Source organism: Anticarsia gemmatalis, chromosome 1 (assembly GCF_050436995.1).
Source record: "Anticarsia gemmatalis isolate Benzon Research Colony breed Stoneville strain chromosome 1, ilAntGemm2 primary, whole genome shotgun sequence".
In the NCBI taxonomy this organism is placed as follows: domain Eukaryota; kingdom Metazoa; phylum Arthropoda; class Insecta; order Lepidoptera; family Erebidae; genus Anticarsia; species Anticarsia gemmatalis.
The window spans coordinates 2,193,647-2,217,584 of record NC_134745.1 but is presented as its reverse complement, the minus strand read 5'-3'; the positions used below and the strand labels follow the sequence as shown (position 1 = coordinate 2,217,584).

General features: G+C 35.0%; 1 protein-coding gene across 7 annotated transcripts in view; it reads left to right on the top strand.

The window, feature by feature from the left end:
- The window catches only part of LOC142987420 (uncharacterized), a 199,714-nt gene that overhangs the window by 40,330 nt on the left and 135,446 nt on the right, over positions 1 to 23,938 (top strand). Inside the window, exon 1 of one of the 7 annotated variants that reach the window (XM_076136181.1) lies at positions 880 to 898. The exons of the other annotated variants lie outside the window; for them this stretch is intronic. The gene's annotated coding sequence lies outside the window, so the exon portion shown is untranslated. Of the gene's footprint in view, positions 1 to 879; positions 899 to 23,938 lie in introns of those variants that run through there. 7 annotated transcript variants of the gene reach the window in all.

Here is a 23,938-nt window from a genome sequence, read left to right as displayed (position 1 = left end):
AATGCAGTAAAGCTATATCCATAATATTTATTCAATTTGCATACGACCCTTATATTCTACATAGGGCTTGAACATGCATAATGAGCCATAATCATGAACCCTTTAGGGCAAATCCAGCGTAACAAAGCTTTATAAAAGTAAAATTTTAAAAATGAGCACGTAATATCAAGTTAAATTATATTATTTGTACAAAATATTGAGACACACGGATAATCTTTGGACTGCCTCTATGGCGTGGACGGTAGTGTCACCAACTGTGATCATGAGGTCTCGGGATCGATTCCCGCGTCGGCCAAATTATTATTGGTCTTTACAAATTGATGTTAGAATATTTCTCATAAGCAGCCCGGTGAATGACTATAGACTTAAATTCAAATTCAATTCCTATTAGACGGGACTAACACTGTTAATGGCAAAACGTGATGTCTTTGCACCTGGATACACCTCCAGATATAACAAACGTGATACTATGTATATTTATAATAATGTTACATAATAAACACGGTAATTTCGTTTGTCAAAACAGACAAAATTTCCATAATTCATAATTAAAATTGCACACATTTTTTGCTACTTATACCGTTGCAGTCATTCGTATCTGTCAAGTGTGTCGAATATCGAATCGCAAACCGGTTGGCGAGTTCGCTATCGATATCGCTATACTCCATACGTATGGCTGGTTAAGCGCAGTTAACTGGTGTCTTTGTGTAGTGTATTTAGCTTTGATTTTACGTCTTTTAAAACTGTTTTTGTTATGATTTTTCAAAGGACTTGTTTGTAGTTCGAACTGTTTTGTGTGAATTGTGATTGAAATAAGATTGTGTTGTGATTTTAGTGATTGCATTGTAAATAATGTTGAATATTTAAAAAGATTTTATGTGTGACATAATTTGATACGGTAAGGACCATAAAGTTTATGATTCGGTCAATTGTAATTTCTAAAGATAACGTTGACTGTTAGCAAAGTGTAGGTATAACAATCATATCACAGGTTCGATCAAAAATAAATTTACAGAGGCGTAGAGCGAGTTGTATGTTCCTAAATATCGAGTTTTTAATGTCAGAAGCCTCATTACCTATCTTTTATTTGAAACCCTTACACGAGATTACTATTCAGAAAAATGTATCTTCACAATATACACCTAATTTCCGTTGATAAAAGAATTATCAATCTCAGGTACTTATCATACCCGTCAATAAAATCTGTTACTACATAGTTAACAACTTAACAATTTAATCGTTGCCAAATGAAACGTACTAAACATTGACACCAACTAATACAAATACACGTGGAACGTACATTCCCGTGATGTCAGTTTCATGCATCCAAGGTATTTATCTAACCAAACATGCACACGAAATGCAACCTTAAACTGGTTCACTTTAATGGTGATATTCCTATGAGTTTGTATGCCTCGTGTTCAGCAAGGCATGCGTGGAGCAGATACTAATTTATTAGTAACGGGTCATCGGTCCGCAGTTTGTGCATTTCTATCTGACTATAATAATGTTGGTGGTCGTTTATCGATCAGTTTCCTGGATATTGTTGTGGTTATTACCGACTAGCTGACCCGCGCAACTTCGCTTGCGTCACATAAGAGAGATTTTCACCGTTTTGGTAACATTTTCTAGTGGCACTCTGCTCCTTTTGGTCGTAGCGTGATGATATATAGCCTATAACCTTCCTCGATAAATGGGCTATCTAACACTGAAAGATTTTTTCAAATCGGACCAGTAGTTCCTGAGATTAGCGCGTTCAAACAAACAAACAAACAAACTCTTCAGCTTTATAATATTAGTATAGATTAGTATAGATTGATTGGAAAACTGATTTGGTTGCAATATCTTTGTTAAATCGTTCTGCAGATACTGGTGTAGAGTTTAATAAATCAATCACCGTTACAATTTCCAACACTTTTCCTTGAACCGACAAACGTTAGAGACCGCTATTACACCCATGTAAGGTAAAACATGTCAACTATTAGAACTGTCATAGATTCTTTATTTCTAGTAAACGATCTTTTACCGTATCTTTCACACGAGAACATTCATACTAATCCATTTGAATGTGTTTGTCTGACTTTTACTGCAAAACGGCTGTACCGATTTGAATAGGATTTGATAAGGTTACAGATTATACCCCGAAGAAATCATTGTTAATCGCGAAATGTGGGTCTATTCCAAACTCATCTGTCTACATCATCTGGTTAAACAGGCGTGATATTATGTATGTATGTAGAATTCTTAGGGTTTTTGGCTGAGTATAAGCTAGTTTGTATAATGTGTTTTTATTTTTTGCGCACATTTATGTTCCCACTGTTCCCAGAGCTGAAGCACTTAGCCAAGTTTAATTTTTGGTTCTTTATCTAACCTTAGTTTAATAAATAAATAAAATAAATAAATAAATTGTGTAATTGTTGATTAAACTTATAGGTCGTTAAGTGTGACAGGTATGTATTTTATTTAATTTTAATTGACGACTTTCGCAATTAAGACAAGCTTTTTTTGTAGAGACTTTTACTAACATACAAACAGCTTTGAATTTCACGCTACGATTCTTACCATTGACCTTATATTATCAAATGTTCATATAATTATGTATGGCTCTCGAAGTACCTCTACTTCAGTTTATTAGATAGAGAGATCTTGTGTGACTTGATAGCTAGATAGAGACCAAATGGTCTCTACAAACTTTTGCGCTCACCGGTCGGTAAACGATCTGTGGGTTAAGCAACCTTTGGCGCGGTCATTCTATAGATGGGAGACCGCATATTTGAAAAGGGCGCCTCCGTGCTTCGGAGGGCACGTAAAATGTCGGTCCCGGTTGTTGTCTACTAAGATAACAGTCGTTAAGGCACGTCAAAGGCCTTTGGGCGGCTTGAACAACTTTGACACTAGGTTAACCACTAACCATACGACAACAAGAAGAAGAAGCTTCACTAATTGTCTCTCAGTATCTGTATCTAACCTTTTTGGAAGACATCACCGATATGATACTTGTACGTGTTTCTTTCTACCTTAGGCATATTTCTTTAATACCTGTAGTATTAAACATTAAATAACCTTTTACTGAAATTTTACCCGTTTACTCAGAAAACAGCCATTTAGTGTACACGTGTCGAAACAAAAGATATTTTCTCGACATCAAAGTATTGACAGAGGATCTAGTTCCAAAGGTTTCGCAAATGAAGGGTGACCCATCGTACAAAAACTTATATTATCAAAGAATAACTAGGTAATGTGACATGCGTGTGTTGAATTTCAATAGAAAATTTTCTGGGAACGAAAGTAAAAATTCTCTTTGAAAAACAATGCCTTATTAGGCTTAGATTTTCACGTGTTTTTGTGAATATTTCGGACCTGTTTTGTAATTGGAAAGATATATTTTTGGTTTGCAGAGTAATAGAATACGTATACTAGAGACTAATCTCGATTCATTCATATTTGTAATAAATTATTAAAATAATACCCGCAATCCGCATTCAACTGAACACGAGTAATCTCATCCCCCATCAAGTGGGCGATGGCGAACGTAAAAGTTGAGAGATTTTTACAAACTATGTGTATCACGGCTTATAAAAGTAAACATGCCATTCAAACAGCTCTATAATGAAATTAAAATTATGTCTTAAAACAAGTCTCACCGGTAACTTAATAAATAATTAAATATCAACTAAAGGACTCAGGTGCGCTTAAAATTATTAAAACTTATTAAAACAATATACTTATACTTAAAACAATTTAACTTAGCTAAGTGCTTCAGCTTAGAAAACATAAATATGCGCAAAAAATAAAAGACGTTATACATACTAGCTTATACGCAGGCAATTAGCCTAAGAATTTAGCATAGTAAATACATAATGTTTGGCCTGTTATACCCAAAGGGGTAAGCAGTTTTGTGAATATTTCGTAATTAACACTTTTATTCTGGGGTATAATCTGTAACTCGTCCATATCCTAATTAAATCGGTGCAGCCGTTTTGCAGTAAAAGCACCACAAACAAGCAAACATTAACTTGGATTGACATGAATGTTCTCGTGTGAAAGATACAGTAAAAAGTAATCGTTTACTAGAAATAAAGAATGTATGACAGCTTTAGTTGACATATTTTACCTTACATGGGTGTAATAGCGGTCTATAACGTTTGTCGGTTCAAGGAAAAGTGTTGGAAATTGTAACGGTGATTGACATACAAGTAGTAACACTTACTTTAAAGGAAATTGAAGAAATGGGATCATTACGATTATGGGTTTATGCGGTGTTTTTAACACCGTTTCTTACATACATTGCAAGATTCTATGCCAAACGAACGTTAAGTGAATTCGTTAAACAGCAACAACTGCCCGTAGCGCAATTCTGAACAGTCTGTACTTTCGTGTATCCAGAGTTTGACATTTAAAAATGTATGGCAAAAATAGTTTCTAAGACGTCTGCTAAAGGCGCTGAACCGATATTGTCATATAACATTTTTCGACAACTAGCCGGTTGTCGGTAGTCGATAGTGGTAGAGAATCGAGCTACAGACATGTATCGATAGATGCATATTGCTTTTTTTGGAAATTGTGCTTTGTAATTTTAAATATACTGTCTTGCTAATAAACTTTGTGTAAGAACTTGTTAATCATATAGGGTTTTGTCACGTTCAATTAATTTTGAAACTGTATATGAGTGCAAAAAACAAACCAAGACAACTACTTAGTTGGTGTTGCATACTGCATGGTTTTCGTAATTAAAAGAAAAAAAAAATAGTTTAACAAAAAGCATCTTTTTTCTGTTTCTAAATTCAAGTCATTTAAAAACAATGCTTATAAACTCAATTCTTCGTTCACAGCCAGTAAGTCCCGGCTTCCTTTAGAGGGCTTAACTGGAACAATGCGTAAGCGAAAAATAGTTTCAGAGTGCAGTTTATCTACGGTGGCCAGATGTGGGCATCGTGTTTTGTATCAAGCCGCTCTCGTATAGAACAATGGAGGAGGTCATGGTGCTTTTTGATACTGTTTTTTAAAGCAACCTTTGTTTAGATTTTTTTTAAGCTTGTGTGGCGGGCTTGATATAAGGTTGATTGAATGTGCTGTTTCGGAAAGGGTATTTGTCACTTTGATATTATAAGATTTATTATGTGCCTTTTAGTATTTTTCTATTTAAACTAAACCTAAAAAATACTAAAAGGCATTTCTTGATTTCTGTGAAACATTTGAGTAGAAATTATACGGAAGCCGAAATATTTGATTATAAATAATATTAGGTTTTACAAATTTTAATCAGCTTGGGACTTAAACTGCTTAGACATTTTTTATGGTTTTCTGTGTTTAGATTTATAGAGAATTAAAATAAACAATACATTAAACCACTCTTTTAGTTCCGGTTTCGATTGCGATAATTTTAATTAAATATTACAAGCACTCGCTTCGTAAGGCCCCACTTAAGCAAATTCTTTAATATAACGTTGCTCTACACGGCGAAGTAAAAACATGTCCTTAGAACTATCTAGGAAGTTACTATGATATAACAGAATAGTCAAATTAAAGTTAGTATCACACATGACACAAAATACGTTGTAATCAGATTACAAGTGAACGGTGGAGGCACTTAATAAAGTTTCGTATCGTCTGTAGTTGACTCCGAGACGTAATTTGTTCGCGGAGTCTTATTAAATTCATAAGTATGCGACGCAAGACGCGGTTTATGGTCTAAGTTACAGGTTACCGCTGTAACTCGTGAGTTATTGGGACCTCCGGTTTTAATCAAGGTTGGCTGGGATATTTTTGCGAGGAGTAGACTAGATTTCTATTCTTACGTCTGTCTACATGTCGTAGTCTGTACCGAGCTTGTTTGAAAGTTGACAGCTCTATACTTTTTGTTTTAAAGTTTAACTATTATGATAGTCGCATACAGATAAATGAGCTCCTTTCGTTGACGCGAACCATTCATGGCGTGCTCACATCTTTCCGACAGACTTGACAATGTAATGTAATCATCACATTGTTGCCAATGTCTTAGGTCTTGTAACAGGTCTTGTAACGTCAGGTGAAAGGTGAAACAAAGTTCTTTATGTCATGCAAGATGCAGTCCAGTAGAGATATTGAATCTTAATCTTATCAATTTAAAGTAATTCAAAGCCTGTACTGGACTGCAGATTCATCGAAAATCATTTTTATTTTTATTTTCTTCTGCACAACTCACATAAAATACCAATAATATAATAATAGGACAGCAAGATTAATGTTCGAATGTGCTTAACAATCATATTCTTAATCAAGTGAGCCTTGAAATCCTTGAATTGCTTCGTTAGAATTGCAAACGAGTTGTGTTCAATAATAACTACCTATTGATTTTTCTTATTATAAACTTTGCACACAGTCATTTGCATCATAAGTACTGACGCTTGTGTATTTTATTATATGACAAGTATCAAATAATGATGTATTTGAATTCGACTTGTCGTCATCGTACATACAAAAGGAACCGTTATTTTATAGTGCTTGCTTGAACTAGCCTAGAATTCCTTTCTTTTGATAGAATTATGGAATAATTTTCCTAAATTATTTCGATAGTAAGTAATTTCATCTCGTTATGTACTTTTAGTATCCAAATAATTAACTGTTGTCGATATAATAATATGTATTAAGATATCTAAAATTAAATGCATGTAAATTTTAACGATCTGTATCCGAATCTGTGGAGTGGAAGAATTGAAGTATACTTCCAGTGACAAAGACACAGGTCCCAGCGCTTTCGCTCTACAACTTACACCACATAACAAATCAGCTCGTACGGCCTCACACCACGAACTACCTCGATGCCTCAAGTACTCAACTAGCTCAACTTCCCGCCGTACACATGCAAATTCTTCCTCCTCTCATCATGAATTGTAATCACCTGACAACTTAAACGTCACTTGCATATTCAAATATGGCTGCTGTATTTTTTAAACGGTAGCGCGGTTTTGTACCTCGATTCTCTACTACTATCGACTACCGACAACCGGCTAGCTATCGACATTTGACATTTAGAATGTACTGCCAAAATGTTTCCTACGACACCCGTCAGAGGCGCTGATCAGATTTTCATACAAAATTTCCCGATGACAGTTCGGTTGTCGGTAGTCCATAGTAGTAGAGAATCGAGCTACTGTACCTCGATTTTCTACCACTATAGACTACCGACAACCGGCTAGCCATCGACATTTTGACATTTAGAATGTACTGCCAAAAAGTTTCTACGACGCCCGTCAGAGGCACTGATCAGATTTTCATACAAAATTTCTCGATGACATGTCGGTTGTCGATAGTCGATAGTAATAAAGAATCGAGGCACTGCATAGTGGTTTTAAAATAGTTGTCAGCTGAAATGCGTGTTATCCCTCCTGACAACTTAAACGTCACTTGCATATTCAAATGTAGCGACGGTATTTTTTAACAGCATCTAATTTATTATCGTACGTAATGTTTTGAAGGCCATATTTGGTATTCAAGGCCGTCACATTGGTCTTGAGAATATTTAATAGGTTGTGTTTATTGTTAATGCGTTGTGTGTTTGTATTTGTAATTGATCTATGAGGTCAATGGCAAAGCAAGGGATCGAAATAAAAATACGATTATTTGGAAATTTACTATAGAAAGTGAGTGTATTAATTAGAAGTTGTAACTTTTGACACGGAGATGAGGAAAAGGCGAGAAAAAATCATTGTAGTCTATCATATAGGAGTTGTGGATCCAATAGGATTGGTTAAAGACCAATTGAAGTAACATCCTTGCTTTCCATTATTCTCTTCTTTCTGACTGGCGCAACCCAAAGGCACAAGCAAATATTTTTTACGAAAAATATGACCATATATCTCACTTCAACCAGCAACCTTTTCAAACTTTCTTTAAAAGATTACAAAAGTAATTAAACACTGCCGATACATTTCCACACACGATATATCTATCACTGTAAGCTTCCTTTGTTTCTCAAACAAAGACACATGGCTTGGTAATCCTTTTACGATACGGCTACCCAGTTTATATCAACAATACATTTTATTCTCACCATGGGACTAGTGTTGTACGTGTCTGCAAAATGTCTCGATTCTTACAGATTTTAGGCTTTATAGCTCTATTTTCTACGATTATTCGGTACGCTCTAGAGATTTTTTTGTATAAATTAACTGATCAGCGCCCCTAGCGGGTGCTGTGGGAACTATTTTTACGTACATTTGAATTGTATTCTTTTTCTTTTATAGAATGGATTGTAACAAAGTGTTGTACTGTCACAAAGTTTTACTCGACTAAGCCGCGAGTTTTACTATAACTCTTTTTGATTTACAAGTTGTAGGTTTTGCATTCCACACAGAAACACACAGTTATTCTTGTGTTTGAGTAAAACTATAACGCAATACTGAAAGCGAAATACGGAGCATTAGAGATTTATTGGCACGTAGGGACAGTCTAGTACTGTCTGGGACTACCTTTCAGTCCGCTTGTTTTTTAATCGCTGAATTTGTCACTTCCAATTGTTTATTGCTAAGGGCTGTTTGATTTATGGTTGCACAGTCCGCTGTGTGCGATTATATATTTGAATCGGATGTTGTATAAATCAATTATGATTTTGTGCGTCGTCGATTTTATGCCAGTATGTGGATATGTACATTTTTACCTAATTGGGTATCCGTTAGTGTCTATTTTTCCGTCGATAGTCAACACGACTGTCTTCATTTTGCGTAAAGGTATTAGCAAATCGACTTTTCTTATCGCCTTATAAGTTTCTTATTCATTACTGTATTGGGTACGAACTAAGGTCGTGTTTCATTTTATTCGTAATATGTTTTTAGGTTCTATAACACTCACATTTCGTATGACCGAGTCACATTGTACCTTTCAAATTCATTTCTACTACGAAAAGGAAAATTCGATATTTCTTCTGACCTAGCGCGTTTGCTTCGTAGATAGCAAAAGGTGTACAAAGGAAACCTATTGTTATTCTAACAATAAGTCGTACGAAGCGAAACCTTGTTTTTATTAGAACCTACGATTTTCGAGTATTTCGTTTTCAATATTGAAATAAATTTCCCGATACATATTGGTTTCCGAAGTGGTTTTCTAAACTGTAACGTCAAAATCAAAACGTTTTATTCCCGTTGCTCTACTGTCGGATGTCCGGACCGGGAAGATAGATGTACTTATCCGGGTTTTATGGACTAGACCCGGGTAAAACTTGTGTTGAAAATGCCTTGATTTTTATAGCGGTTGTAAGTAAGTGGAGGGTTAATTGAATGAGTGCTGTGAGCTATTTGTAAGAATGTATTATTACGGTCCTATAGTAACTAACGATCCAGTATTTACACTTTATTCTTTGATGTAGGCGTCCCCGTAATTCAAAAGTCGCCTCTTTTCATAAATTGCTAAAATAAAGTATCAAGATCTAGAGGGTTTTGTGAAAACTAAATGCCATCAAAAACATTCTGTAAAAACCTCAAGTCTCACCGTAAAAAGTTGTGAGATCGATATAATACCAAGTCGATTAATCTATTTAGTCTCTACTTAAAGGACCTTCTGTCTTAAGTTATTACGTATGTTATTATCATGCCAATTTAAAAAATATACCTTTAAAACAAATAGACCGACCTGGCCATCGCATGATTTAATTATTAGTATGTATCACACTACACAGCACGACGAGAAGTTAATGCTCCTGAAATGTTAATGGCGAATTTGTGTTTTCTTGCGATGACCAAGTCGATCTAATTGTTTTAAAGGTATTTTTTTTTTAAATTGGCATGATAATAACATACGTAATAACTTAAGACAGGGTCCTTTAAGTAGAGACTAAATAGATTAATCGACTTGGTATTATATCGATCTCACAACTTTTTACGGTGAGACTTGAGGTTTTTACAGAATGTTTTTGATGGCATCTCACTTCTTTTTGTAGAGCGAACATAAGTCCAATTTGTATGAAAAGCCGTATTTTTTTCATAATTCAACATATTTTCCTATGGGAATGTTGTTCAATTTCATGGGCTAAACACCCTTACCCACCCTATACCCCCTCCCCCGTTATGTCTCATATAGTAGGTACCTATTTACACCTATTTATTTTATTTTCTACTGTAATAATAATTCATTAACTGCAAATGTAACCTTGTAATCTTATACATTTATATGGGATTACAAAGTTATTGTTGCAGTTGGTGTATTTAGAAAACTGGACCGAAATTAGAAAATATTAAAATTTTTCCATGATTAAGACACTAAACCCTATTTGTGTTCTAAATTTTAAGCTTCTAAGTCTGCTAGAAGTACCTTAGACTTTTGATGATCGGTGAGTCAGTGAGTCAGTGAATCAGTGAGTGACAAAATTCAAAATTTTAACAAGTTGTCATTCCTAAACTACTGGTTCTAATTGACTGAAATTTTAAATATACCGTTTTTATACAATGACTAATTAGTTGCCGAAAATCCAGGCTTCTTGTTTTATCCACAACGAAATTATAGGGGTGTCAAAAATAGCCCGAATTGCTTCGAGAAAAGGATGTTACGGCCGTGCCGCTTTTTTTTTTGCTCGACTTGCGGGGGCACTTCCGTGCCCCCAGATTGTATTTAACTTACCTTTGTAATGGAGATCAAAACGATTTAAAAATCCACGCAAAAGGTATATCAAAAACCTCTGTGTAAATAACACAGCAACTGATATCCCTACATCAAAAGAGATGGATTGAAGTGTGAAGAGTGTTACCCTAATTAGGGTTCCCGCGGCCCCGAAGTAATCAGAAACAAAACAAAATATCACGGGTCGTTGTTGATCCTTGCCTGTTTAAAATTCTACACTCCGACCCACCCAACGAACATAAATACCAAATTTGAATACACACACACTCATATTTGTCATGCAAGCCCGGATGAAACCACAAAAGCGTTGTTGTAATCCGGTTAACCGGTTTGGCGCGCAACCAGACGCCAAGTGATGGCTGCCGGTGACAGTTCGGTAAAAAATGTCCGCTCCGTTTTAGATTGGAAAATTAAATCACTAGTTTTATTTTTAGTTTTTTATTTTAGATAAATGGCGTTTCGCTGAGTTTTCGTCCATTACAGAGTTGAGACAAAATAAAATGTAAAAAGTTAAAACTTTAGGATTGCATTCTTTTTTTTATTAACATGTTCAAGCTCAACTAATTAGTACGTTTAAAACTAATTTACTACAGTGTGTCGAATAGCCGAAAAAATGGTTTTGTTATTTTGATGTTAAGTTAGAATTGAAAATTCTACAAAAAACTAAATCATAACCCATCCTCATGGTTAGTGTGAGTGTTTTTGAACAACATTTTATCATCTCTTTCCGAATCATTCATGAAATGAATGAATGAATGAATGAATCTTTCCGAATAAAACCACAATAGAGCTGACTTCTGACAATCTAGCTACAAATGTGACTATTATGAATGTTGAAATAAGCTCTCCAACATGCAAACAATTAAATTCGCCTCAGAAAGTTGGATAACATTCATAAGCATATTTTGTTACATTATGGCAACTAACTTAGGGGGAGTTTAGTTTAAGCTCCTGTTACGTTACTTGGACAATCAACCAATATTCTATTGGACTTGGAAGCAACTATACGCACAATAGAATGATTGGTGATCAAATAAATGAAGAATATTTTTTCAATAATTCGATTTATAATACTTGGTGAATAAATCAATCCTAAATGAACTCAAAATCTCGGTCTCAAAACATTTCCCAAAGGTAATTTAGCTTCACCGATCATTAACGCAACTAAATCCTGCGAAATTTCTCCCAAACAGACATCCATTTGTTACTCGTATGACGTTCAAACAGTACTTGAACTGTTTTCCTTAACGCTTGTAACATCATTGAAATAAGATATTTACCTCCAGAAAGTGCAACTGTAACGTCAAGTCGACGATAAGTTGAGATCTGTAGCTGTAAGAGGATTCCCTCTGAGCAATTGTTGACACTCCAGATAGGGCTGTTCGGGTACACTGAATTTAAGACGGAGAGAATCGTTAACTAAGTTTTGATTTGAATTTAAAAAGTGATACGCCCATAGCCAGTTGCGCTCACCGGTCATTTCATAGATGCGTGGCCTCAGACTGCCTCTGAAATCTGTATTCTCCTTTGTATCGTACTATTTGCCTCATCTTAGCGATATGTTTATATGTAAAATAATAGCTTTTTTTCTCTATTATACCGAAAGAAGCAAAAAATGTAGTAACCAATTTGTAGTTAAACCTAGATAAAAACTAGGCTTAAGACTTTTTTGGTGACATACAGTTTTATTTCCCTGATTTTTCTGCAAAAAGCTTTTTATTTTCAACATATTGCAAAACCTTACCAACGTTTTGTTCTAAAACCACATCACTCACCTCAAAGAACTATTTACATATAAAACGCTTGTCCGCGTTGCTTCATATTCATCCATAGCATAATACATCAATTGAATAAAGGCTTCAAAGCGTGCCGCGGCTTATTGCGGTCATTTCCTTCAGGCGAGACAGCCCTGCTCCGTCTGAGTCTGGCTGCACTATTTGATTTGAGAATAATCCTCCCTGGTCACTTCGCCACTTTGTCTTATTAACTGATAAAAACTGGATGGATTTTTTGAAAGCTTATCTTTACATTTTTTTTCTTTTACACTCGTGTGTTTGTCAGCTGACTGTTTAACAGGTAGAATAGGTTAGGTAAAACGTTTGGTTGATTTGTGAGTACCTATGTTTTAACGGGTCTTTGGGGGCTTTGAGGAGATAATAGTAGGTGGCATTGTTGTTGGCATGTAGAAATGAAAAGCTGCTATCTCGGTGTGTACGGGGTCGGCTTTAGAACTATAAAGCACTAAATACGAAGCTGATATTATATGACGTCATTGTTATCTTTGACAGCCATAACAGGCTCGCTTCAATATCAAGGACAATGACTTCTATAACTTCCGCATCACCTCACATATTTAAATTGTTAAAAATCTGACAATCGCTAATCCCGGGAACAACTTGTCTATTTGAGAAAAATCTTTGACCTAGGTTCTAATTATACCAACAATTTTATACAAGCCAGCTGCTCGCGGTCAGGTAATTGTAAGCAGTACAGACAGCCTAGCCAACCTGTAATAAAGATCATAATAGTACTGCGAACAAAGCCCTATGCAATTTTAAAACATGAAAGTATAAAAGTCACGCAACAAATGTACGTGGTGCCGTCCTCACCACGTAATGAATGTCTATTAAAAGTTTCAACCGAGCTTCCTAGAGCTCTCGACAGTCTAATTACTGTACCGTCTACTGTTCTACTTGACGCTTCTACTTGCCTGGTAGGCAGAGGTTTATTGTACCTGCATTTCGCTAGTGCTTAGAACTTTTTCGTAGTACCAGCTTTAATTCGAGAATAGGTTTTTCTGTCGTCTTGTGATTTTTTAAGGTATCATGAAATTTTAATTTATAAAAAATGATATGGTGTTTGTAAATCTCAATTTAACTAGAAACAGCTAGATTGTTTTGCCTTAAAAAGTCCGAGCACGGTTTCAAACGTGACATAATACGGAAAGAATTGAAGTTACGAGTAATCACAAGTATAGCCTTGCTGTGAATAAACATAAGTTACCTTTCAAAAGAAAAAAAAAGAGTTCCCAAGTTTTTCATCGTATTTGTCAAGCTAACCTTTTATAACATTAGACCTTTCCGCGTCACAACCTTCTCCATCAAACATGACTTTATTACTAATCTCTTACACCTACGTCGTAGGGTGTCCATAAAATCATGAAATTCAAGCAAGATAATCCATCAAGTGGTGGCAATATCGAGTGCAGTACTTTTATTACGGTGTCTGCCGTCACGTTGGGACATTCCTGGCCGTCCCCGGAGCGTCTTAGTCGATAAATTGTATTAAAACCCCTATTCACGTGGTTCTGTTCCCGATCAGTTGGGGGACTTGGTAATACAACGATTAAGGCATAGATAAATTGCTGCAGAGTTGAGGTAACAACTAATATAATGCTGGATTTTAAAGTATGTTACTTTGATGAAAAGAGACGAATAGAATATTATGTTCCAAGCATATCCTTAAAGGTTTGATGTCAATGATTAACAGTTAAGGGAGTTATATTTAGTTAGGTTATAAAAATATTGTTACTAATATCTAGAATGATTCTCTACCACTATCGACAACCGGCCAGCGAACAAGAATTTCTTATGAGAATCCGATCAACAACCAGCGGACGTTGCTGGAACAATTTAAATGTCAAACTTTCGATACACGATGGTATAGACGGTACAAAATAGCGCTACTATGTAAACATTTTAATCTATGACAATATACTAACAATCAAATGAAGCCGCTTACTAAATACCACCATTAAATACAAAGAAAACAAGTGTCGATCTATCAGAACATTCAGATCCCAGGCCGGCTTCCAATTCGAGAGAAACCGAACCGTGTAAACGGTCTTTTACTCAATATATTGTATTAAGGCCATAAATCGGCGCGGCCAATACTTCTCCTTGGTACGAACTACCGTAATGTTAATCAAAGTTGTTGAACGTTAGAATGGGTAATTAAGTTTACTTCAACTTGTACGGAACTTTAAAATTGATTTTTCAAAGGGTTTTTGTTGAAGTTAGAGGAATTACGACGCTGGCTTGCCGATTTTCTTTATTTTGTGTTCCAAGTTTCTACACATGAACATATATGAGGAGAAGTTTTGCTGGTGTTTTTTGCTTGACTTGGAAATCTTTGTACTAGAAAGTTCGTCAAGTTAGTTGCTGTATGAAAGATTGTTAATTAGTTCTTCAATATTTCCGAAAATGGCTCTTAGATGTTCTGAATACGTGGGCCACTACTTATATTTTGAGCCTAACTATGAAAAACGGTAAACGTGTGAGTGAAAACTACTTCATCGTGTTCTCGGGTATTCTTATGCATGATCTAGATAGATTTTTATCCGATCGAAATATTTTTTTTCTTTCCCGAAGACCCCTCAAAAACAGGGTGTTTAACAGCATAACCTGTTTCTTGTGGCGATGAAAAATCAATGTTTACGGTATTTATTTTTGACGTTTTGGATCTAAATAAAGTCATTTGATGTTAAACTGTAACGGCATTACGAGAAACTCATTAATTAGTTTTTTTCGTGCACATAATAGCCGGCTGTTTAGCGAGATGCGTTACGGCCGGCATTGTTTTTATTGAGCTCGAACTGTAGGATTTTGTGATTTTTCCATATTTAAAACCAGTCTTTAGGTTAATTTTTGGTTGTAAATCAATAAGAATTAATCATTCTGCATTTTTCTAAAGGCACTTTTCACCGTAACAAAGTTTTTATAAAAAATCAAGGGACCATTTGTTCCGAAGTGCTTCAAGCGCGAATATTTTTTCCTGGATTTGGTTCACCTTAAAGCTTCCATAAAGTCAACTGGTGTTTATTTTTGGGCTCATGCGCATTATATCCTAGATCCCTGTTTTATCACAATTTGATACACGTATTTTGAAGCCAAACGATGGAATTTTCAAGCATTTGTTTGCACTAATCGGCGCGAGGACCTTCTCAATCTGTTGTAAAAAAAAAAATGGTTCATTTAGAAAAAAATCTTCTAATCGGATATGTTGTTACCTAATATTGTATATCTAAGAGTGGAAATAATGTTGAGGATTGTGTCATTCTTTTCTTGTATCAGGAAACTAAAATGCATAATTAATTTTCGCACAGCATCAATTTTTCCGGAGACAACTGGTGACCTTGGACGACCTTCAGGAATTTCATTGGTGATGGAAAAATAATCATGATAGAACTCTATTTATTGGCGTTTTAAATTTTCAAAAGATCAGACTTTATCACCAAAATAATAAATAAGTCGATATAGACACGACTGTTTCTATAAGTCACGTCGAAAGTCGTAAAAAATATTTGCACGAAAATGTTAACATCCTAATGCCATTTTCCCGCACACTTACAATTTTCGATCGGCGATATTGAAAATATTTTCAGCACTAATTTCAAAACTTTCTTAGGAATGTAGTAGTCAAAAAGGTCAAACTTTACGATGAAAACGCCAAATGGGGTCTAAAACAATCAGATTCGTCAAGGCTCAAAATATAAGTAGTGACCTAAGTATTAATGTGAGTTTTGGCACATATTTTTCTGATGAGCCTTTAAATACTTTGCGACGATATTACATCTTCGCGAACAAAACCAAGGTGGTATCCACCATCCAAAAATCCACCTGTAGCGTGATTTTCTATTGTGGTGCTGTAGACTGGAAAGCTTTTGACTTTTTAGATTCTTTTAAGAAAATAGTTTCTGCAAAATGCGCTAGAGTCGCTGATTGGCTTTCAAACCAAATCTCTCTGTCTCTGACTATTGATACGGAAAGGAGCTCTTTAGACATTAAAATTTGGATCAACCAGCAATATTAAACTACAATATACAAGCCAGTATAAAACAAAATAATCCTAAACATAATATATGTGTCTGTGAGACAAAGTTTTGTTATCACCCTTTTCTAGTCCCCCGTGTCGTGCACTTTGTCATGTCAAGTGATATACGACTCGGCCCTCCTACTTCCCTCAGATATGAACACGGGACAATCATGCTATGGTTTATATTCTGAAAAATGGAAACTATGTCAGTACAGCCACGGGCAGTATGAAACTTTTATAAAGATTATCTTTGTTAATGCAAAAATCTTGAATTGTAAAAAGGATTTTTTGAGATAAAATGTTTAATTCTGATCTACAAAATGTAATGTAAAAAAGCTTATATGTACTTATCGATACCAAAGCGTTTTCTACGTTTATTTGGCAGTTCTCAATGTTTTAATACTGAAATACCTAAACTAAGCTCCTATTTTCAGTTGTTAAGATTATAATACTCAAATAAAAAAATATGCCCTGAAATAAATAAATTAATAATTTTGATAAAGCATTTTACCCTTGACCTATCAGTGAAAACAAGAGTTGTTTTGAACACTAAAAGAGAAAGTTAATAAAAAAGCTAATTAAAATTGCGCTGACTTTTGCCCACGTTGAGAATTAAGTACCCAATTAATGTGTAAAAACATAAATAACTTTTTATCGACGTTATACTTTTAATTATCCACCATACATCCTTTGGGAAATTACTGAATGATTTATTTATTTCTTACTTTTTAAATTTAACAATAACATATTGACTTTAAAGCTAGATGTGTCATCTTCACATTTAAAGCTTCACATTTATTGAGGTTTAAAGCCTCCAAGGCAGTTAGTTACTTTTCTTTGGTCCATAGATTAATTTTACTAAGTACTGACGTTTCCAACACGGTCAAGTGTATAATAAAAACAATATAATAATAATAATATTTCGCAATACGTCATATTCGCACGTGACATAAACTTTTTTAGTAATTGTACTAATTTTAATCATAATAATTTGAATGAACCTTTGCACTTGAAAATTGTTCCCAAATTGCTAGAATTAAGAAGATACTTATTAAGATTTATTGAGATTGTGTTAATTGCTTTAAACAATTAAACCTTTCAGCCGTGATTCAGTTCAACAAATATTATTAAAACCACTTAATAAACTAAATACAGTTGAAAAGTTATTTCTCAAAAGTTATTTATTTCTATATTTTATTACTAGTTTCATTGTAACTTCAACAGCAGTAATAATTTACTTAATATTAGCAGTAGACCTAGATGAATGAAGTGGGTATGTTGGATTTGAAAATTAAATTTACTACCCATCTACATCAAATTAAATGCAACTTCTCTTATTAGAAACGTATACGAACACTTAATGTGTTTTGTTACTGTTACAAATTAAACCTATTTTAAATTAAATTTTCCCCGAGTTTTAGTTAAAATTACATTCAAATATTTAACTTGTAGCGAGAATTAGATGCTATGCGCTGCTATTTGAACCGCTGCGAGTTCTAAATTGCACGAATTATTTCGCCGAAATGTCGCAGTAATACGAAACTAGACTTCGACAACCCTCGCCACAAAACCGAGATGTCAGGCATTTCGCAAAATACCAATAAACAAACCTCAACCTATTGAAAAGCTAAAACTTTACACGCGAATCTATATATTAATACATGAAGCTAAAACTTTTTACGAAAAACGCGCGGACGCAGAAGTATGAAATCTGGCATACTTACAGTTTATGTGTAGGAGCAGTGCAGAACGATAATATTTTGTAATAATAATGCTTATAAAGTACATTAAACCAATAAATAAAACATTACACACACTACTGTGCATTTGACATTTGCCTATCTATACTAATATTATAAAGCTGAAGAGTTTGTTTGTTTGTTTGTTTGTTTGTTTGTTTGAACGCGCTAATCTCGGGAACTACTGGTCCGATTTGAAAAATTCTTTCAGTGTTAGATAGCCCATTTATCGAGGAAGGCTATAGGCTATATATCATCACGCTACGTCCAATAGGAGCAGAGTACCAGTGAAAAATGTTACAAAAACGGGGAAAATTATGATTCTCTTATGTGCCGCAAGCGAAGTTGCGCGGGTCAGCTAGTATACAATATACATAGAGCACTGTACCTCGATTCTCTACCACTATCGACTCCCGACAACCGGCTAGCTATCGAATTTTGACATTTAGAATGTACTGCCAAAATGTTTCCTACGACACCCGTTAGAGGCGCTGATCAGATTTTCATACAAAATTTCTCGATGACAGTTCGGTTGTCGGTAGTCGATAGTAGTAGAGAATTCAGGCACTGACGTAGACATATAGTACTGTTTTATATGTTTAATGAGGTCTTACTAAATTTCGACTACTGGGCGACCACTAGCACAAATAAATAAACATCAGGCTATTGAAAAGTCCAAACTTACACGCGTATAAATATATATCTTTCAAAATAATAATGTGTCAACCTTAGGACAATTATTTTATAGAAATATTGGGTATGAAGTCGCGAAAAAAATCCAAGACACCGATATTCGTAAATGCCTTTCGCAGGCCCATTTCAAATCTCGAAGCAGCAGTGCCAAATGGGGTGTAACGTACAAATCGACTTGCCCGCTGCAGATGCGTCGGTTGCTGGGACTGACAGATATCTGTGAGGGAATTTAGGTCGCAATGGATGCTGAACTAGCAAATAGGTCGAGTAGCTGTGAAGTGGGGCGTTGGCTACGCGACGCTATGCTAAACTTGCGGATAAGCATGTTAACTTTAAATTAGAGTTTGCGATAAAATTTTATTTGAGTTTTGAGGTTTAGATGTTTAGTTTGCTGTCGTAGAAACTTGCTGAACATGGGGGTTAGTTTGTAGAACTGTGGTAGCAATTACAGCACTCAACTTTATTTTCAGTCATTTTACTATTTCTAATCCATATAAAGATGGCTGTAGCTAGCGTAAACTTGCCTTATGTCTGTTTGAATTAAAGTACGGTACTATACTATCAAATAATTGTCAACAATATATTTGGAAAGTGGTTCCTATAACTAACAAATACTAAAAAAAAGGCGTTATCCAATGTTCCTGGAAGTTATCTGACACAATATTACACTTGCCAATCAATCAAGAAGTAGTGAAAAAATAATGGAGTCCGTTAGTAAATTTTCCTGAACGTCATTTAACACAATACCACACTGTAACCAATCAGCGTTTAAACTTCAAATACACTGTTACAATGAACAACGCTCAACACTCATGTGACATGTTCATTGTAACATTACATAGTGTTAGTTGTCAGTACTTGCATCTGACGTGTTGTAGATTTGTATGTCCTCCATAGCTGTGTGTCTGTGGTGTTTTGATTCTGACAGATTGAGAGCTAGTTGCATAGTTTATGAATTAGTGTTAGACGAATTAGCTGCTAAATAATTCCTTCAGGTATCTGATAGATATTTAGATGTAGTAAAACTGGGCCCTGAGTTAGGAAAAAAACAAAAATGTTTATCTGTAATGCAATTTATATTAACGGGTGTATTTTTTTTGTTACAGGTACGTAAGCAACTCCAAGCTCCTTTTTGTAGATGCGTTTAAGGAATTTTAGCTTTACTGTAAGAAAAACGTTTTGACCGTAAGAAAAGCGATCATTTTCAACCATACAATATACCTTTGTCTAATATCTCGTACTATATTGGCATCTTCCTATCGCAGCAACTATCGAATATTTAATTCTAAACCAAATTAATCAATAAGAATACAGTAATTTTGGAATATCTCCCCTCTAAACAATGTGAGATTAACATATTATTCTCAACCGCTAATATTAGGTCGGGGAAAAAGTCTTTTCGCATTATAATATGTATGAACTTGTAATAAAATCTCTTTGGCTTCAAGAATCACAAATTCTTCTTTCAGTGAGCTCGTGAGGTACCCAAATATCGAGCTTTTTTGTGTACAGAAAAGATTTAATAAAAGTTCATACATACTATAATACGAAAATACTTTTTCCCCGACCTAATATACAAACTACTCACAACACCTGGAAATTCGTTTAAACGTTCAGTCCACCAGTCAGATTCATCAGTACATTAGTATTTAACAGTATTACAGACCATCAAACATACACTCATTACAGTCGCTCTGTTTGTGACGCATTCATACATTAATGACTGTGTACGTAATTTAGTCGCAACTTCGTGTTTAGTTCATCAGCCAATTTATAAACGGTTCTGATTTTCGACCAATGAATTAGTATTATCGTTTGAATGCACGTTGAATTGTGGGTCCCGGTTGACATTTTCAATCTTTGACAATCGTTACTAGTAGTTAGAAGCTTGTAATTCAGACCAGTTTTACCGAGGAGTCTCGTGTTATAACCACTGATAACTGGGTTGTGGAGGTCTCCGTGTCAGTCACTCCATAACTCAGGTAACTGAGTTGTGCAGATCCGATAGGCAGTCGCTCTTTCTAAAATACTGGTACTCAGCTGCATCCAGTGAGACTGGAAGCCGACTCAATATAAGGCTAGATTGATGATAATGAATTAGTATTATCAAGTACCTATTTAAAATAGATTTTACCCAGGATTTTTTTACATGGAAAAAATAATGGGTGAATATTCCACCTGTTATCCAACCGTCTGTCATATACTGTCTGTGTGTATATATTATCGTTGTCGCATTTGTGATATTAGTTGTCATAATTGTAGTTAAATTCCGTGTATTATTGCTAGTTGTTCTCCAATCATAGTCTGGGATAGTTCTCGAGCTATGATTTGAGTCAACTACAGTGATACAATTCTGCGACATCGTGTCTCAGGCGGCCAGACAAATCGTGAGACGAATGTTGAGAGCCAAGATTAGACATTCACTACGCGACTGTGGTTTGTCTCGCTACTCATATGAACCTCTTAATATCTTATAACTACTGTATTATGAAAAATATTACTTATAGTATAAATGTGTAAGTTATGATGTTAGATGAATGTTTCTCACCCAATCAAGCTTAAACTACTTAACGGATTTTGATGAGATTTGGTACACAGATAGTTTATAACCTGTATCTACATTTTATTTTGCGAATTTTTTCCATGTGGTCGAAGTCGTGAACAGAAGCTAGAAACAAATATTTTACGTACAAAGTTCATATAAGCTTCCTACCTATGTTATGGACAAAATTCAGGCTTCCAGGTAGTAGACTAAATCGCTTGTACAACCGTTATTTACGTAGACTTTCATCCAGTTAAAACTCAGTATTTCCTCGTTACATCGAGTGTATTTGTCGTGCAAAGCTGCACTGTATAAAACGGTGGATTTACTTAAACCCTCATTGTAGCGAGCACTCACATTAAACCAGACGTATCATAGTAGCAGCACAGGCTGCTCGCGTATAATTAATGGAAGCAAATTTACATATTATCACACGCTAAATTAAACTAATATTCGGTCTATTGGAGATACAGTGGCGTGTACGAGGTAGGGTGGTTTATTTGACAGTAATCTGTTTGAATATTATTTAATGGTTTTTAGTGTTCCGCACCCGAGGGTCCGGCGGAAACTTGCCGTAGTTCGGAAACGACGTATGTTTGTTACTATGGGATAGAGTCATAATAGAAATTTATGTAAGTACGGCCCGATGACAAACTTCTGATACAATAGCGAGCTTGTTTCATGTAGTTGTGAAATTATTCGATATATGTAAGTAAATTAACTAAAAATATTTAATGACAGAGTCTTAATCATCCTCCACCAGGTTAAACAAATTTTTGGGCGACAATTCGTCATTTCTTGAACTAAAATCATGCTAACGTAATGTCATTTTTATGTGTCTGATAGTCAATAAATGAACTCTATAATACAATCAGATAGACATACATTTTATTTTGTAATTAGCTTCTGATCGTACCTAGTCCACAAACACTGGCCGCTAACAAATCCAATGCATTTTCTAAAGTACAAAATCTCATTAATGCTTAATTCCATGTTGTTGTACAGTGTAGTATGCGGCATGTAATCGATCTTCGTAGCTTAGGCTGTTAGGCATGCTGCACGCGATCATTTCCTGGATGCGTGACCACTATTTACATAAGGGTGTATGTACTGTACGCGAATCGAATTCCGAACGGTCCGGTCTCATGACATCTTTACTCATGACGTTAAACTCGCACTGTGAGAGTTATTTTTGACAGTTTGTAATTACTTTTTGACGTATAATCTATTGCTTATGCGTTGCATTGTACCATCGTGTTTTAGAGCTATGCACACACACATTTATAACGTTTTGCTTGATGATTATCATAAAATTTGGTGGAAGCAACATTTTATTCCCTAAACCATACTTTCCAGTCGTTAGGCAAAGGTCCCCAAAATTCGCTCCCGATATTATTTTATATGCTTATAATTAATTATTTTGAGACAGAAAGATAGAAGGAATATTTTAAAATTTATTATGAATATTTATTCAAAGTGCACCTCAGGTTCTGCCTTCTTCGTATCTTATGTTCTTTTACTATGAAAAAGGACAACCTGCAAATATTACATTCAACTTGAACACACCATGCAAGTAAAGACATCAGTTTGACAATACACATATTCAAACTAGTCCAATCCACTCAACACACGGTTCCAAAAAACTCTAGCCAGCATTTCCCACGGCCTGTATTTTCCGCCTACGAAATCTCACATGGAACTATCGCAGACATACACACTTCATCAGAATCGAACGTCGTGTGTAGGGACGTTGTGGAGCTCCGAAACCATAACCGAAATTATCAGATATCGGAGAGATGATTCGGAAAGGATTTAAAAGTTGAGGATAATTTTGATAGGTGTTTATTGATAACCGAAGATTATAGCCTAATTGTAACCTTTAATTTTCATAATCATTTCGGTTAAAGATCGGAAATATCTGATTTAAGATAAAGCTAAAAAAAGACTCCGAAGTGAAAACTTCCTATTTTTCTTACTCTCGTTAAATAAACTTAACTATCACGTCTTCATTGTCACAATTAACCAAAATTGACGGTTAGCATTAAATCATTTTAAATCCGTATTCGTATCCGAAACTGATTTTTTATTTTTAAGACATCCGGATCCGAATATTTCACATCACTAGTGTGCAACTCGCCGACAAACGAAGCCAATCGCTGATGCGTCGTCGACAGTTGAAAACTCACCGAATTTGTTACTTCCACGATATTCTCCCGAACAGCAGGCGGTTCTTTATGGCCATGTAATTGGAAATTGTTTTTGTATTTCTTTCCTCATGTGTTACTAGTTTTTCCTGTAACATGTTATGCTTGTTTATGACTACTGTTGCTTCGGAAGACAGATTGTTATTCCAGACAATATTGATGGATAAACGAATAAATATATATTTGGGGAACACGCACAATCGTCTCATTCTTAACTAAGCAGATATAGTACAATGGTAACCAGACGACTAATACTTATGTAAATAATGCCTTACTTAAAAACTTCCTGTAAACTCTGATGCAGTGATTTGTCTTTTTCACTGATATATTGTTCAAAATTCATAAATAATGATAAA